This window comes from Pan troglodytes, chromosome 14 (assembly GCF_028858775.2).
Source record: "Pan troglodytes isolate AG18354 chromosome 14, NHGRI_mPanTro3-v2.0_pri, whole genome shotgun sequence".
In the NCBI taxonomy this organism is placed as follows: Eukaryota; Metazoa; Chordata; class Mammalia; order Primates; family Hominidae; genus Pan; species Pan troglodytes.
In genome coordinates, this window is record NC_072412.2 from 74,642,794 (window position 1) to 74,645,030 (window position 2,237).

At 40.3% G+C, this 2,237-nt stretch overlaps 1 pseudogene; it reads left to right on the top strand.

Annotated features, from left to right (window-relative positions):
* Positions 1 to 942: 942 nt before the first annotated feature.
* Positions 943 to 2,009, top strand: LOC100613274 (palmitoyltransferase ZDHHC20-like; annotated as a pseudogene).
* The last annotated feature ends 228 nt before the right edge of the window (positions 2,010 to 2,237 follow it).

Below are 2,237 nucleotides of genomic sequence, written 5' to 3' on the forward strand. Positions count from 1 at the left end.
ACATAATTTTTAATTGCTTGCTTTCTTTAACCTGATCTAGAAGATAATGTAACCCCAAGTAAACTTTTGAATTATTAGGTATATATATTCCATTTTATATAAGTCTATTTCACAGAACATTAGGCTCAACACATATAACATTTTATACATATTAATATAATATGTATACATGTATTTCTATATACATTATATATGTAGGTATATATTTCTGTATACATTATGTAGAGTGAGAAAGAGAAAGAGAATAACCAGGGTATTCAAAGTTAACTTGCCTCTTTTTTCATCAGCCTTTAGAATTAAAAAAAAAAACAACTTGATTTCTGAAATCAACATTTACATACATTATAAAAGTGATTAGAAAAGAAATATTATAAAATAAAAAAGGCAAAATGTTTTGTAGAAACTGAAAATAAAATATTGGACAAAATATTGAATTAGAGATGATATAATGAAGTTGAACTGGAAACAGCAAATTGATGTAAGTGGAAGAGCCTTCAGAAGTAAGCCTGGAGGTCAATGTATGCCAACATTATGCTTGTTGACTTTGTTAGAACTGACATTCTCACCAGTTTGATACTTGCGGGTACATAACAAAGGTGCAGAATACAATAATGTAGGTTTTATTTTAAAAATAAAGAAAATTTGTTGCCCCCTCAACGGCGCGGAGACCAGGGGCGACACGCGGCCCAGGGCTGGCAAGTTCAGGGCGGGCGGCTGGGGACTGACATGTGGCGGTGGGATGTGAGGTTGGGGGCGGGACCTGGCCTGGTGCCTGGGGGGAGGAGTCCAGGCGGTGCCTCGGACTTTTGCTCCCACAAGCCCTGCCTCGAAGGCGGGGAAGCTGGGCCAGGGGCAGCCCAGAGCGTCTGAGTTGCCGCCCAGCCAGGGCTCCTGCGCTCCCCAGAACGGTGGGACGCGGGGGTCGGCAGCCTCCAGCTGAACATGGCGCCCTGGACGCTGTCTCGCTGCTGCCACTGCGTCATGGGCTGGGTGCCTGTGCTCCTCATCACCTTCGTGGTCATCTGGTCCTACTACGCGTACGTGGTGGAGCTGTGCGTGTTTACTATTTTTGGAAATGAAGAAAATGGAAAGACCGTGTTTTACCTTGTGGCTTTCCCTCTGTTTTTTTTATGTTTGTATGGTCCTATTGGATGACAATTTTCACATCTCCTGCTTCCCCTTCCAAAGAATTCTACTTGTCCAATTCTGAAAAGGAACGTTATGGAAAAGAATTCAGCCAAGAAAGACAACAAGAAATTTTGAGAAGAGCAGCAAGAGCTTTACCTATCTGTACCACGTCAGTTTCAAAAACTGTCAGATATTGTGAAAAATGTCAGCTGATTAAACCTGATCGGGCGCATCACTGCTCAACATGTGACTCATGTATTCTTAAGATGGATCATCACTGTCCTTGGGTGAATAACTGTGTGGGATTTTCTAATTACAAATTCTTCCTGCTGTTTTTATTGTATTCCCTATTATATTGCCTTTTCGTGGCTGCCAACAGTTTTAGAGTACTTTATAAAATTTTGGACGAATGAACTGACAGATACGCGTGCAAAATTCCACGTACTTTTTCTTTTCTGTGTCTGCAATGTTCTTCATCAGCGTCCTCTCACTTTTCAGCTACCACTGCTGGCTAGTTGGAAAAAATAGAACAACAATAGAATCATTCTGTGCACCCACATTTTCATATGGACCTGATGGGAATGATTTCTCTCTTGGATACAATAAAAATTGGAGACAAGTCTTTGGTGATGAAAAGAAATATTGGCTACTTTCAATATTTTCAAGCTTGGGTGATGGTTGCAGTTTCCAACTCGCCTTGTAGGGATGGGTCCAGAACAAGCTTCTGTTACAAACCAGAATGAGTATGCCAGAAGTGGCTCAAATCAGCCTTTTCCTTTCAAACCACTTAGTGAATCCAAAAAACTCTTGTTGGACAGTGAATTTTCACTCAGTGGCTAGAGAATAGAGCTGAAGAAGGCATCGTCATACCAGGTGTATGAAAACATTATAGACTGATGTTTTCAATTTCATTTGCAAGAAAATGATCAATGGAATGAAATAATTGAAGTATAACAGAAGACATTTTTTTAAAAAAGAAAGCCTTTGTACAGTTCCTGGGATCCACAGAAGCACTACTCCAGAGCAGGACGATGCCTTAATCTTAAGTGTCCATTTGTGCAGCATTGACTTAGAGCTACAAAAGTGACTTAATGTTATTCTGGAAATAA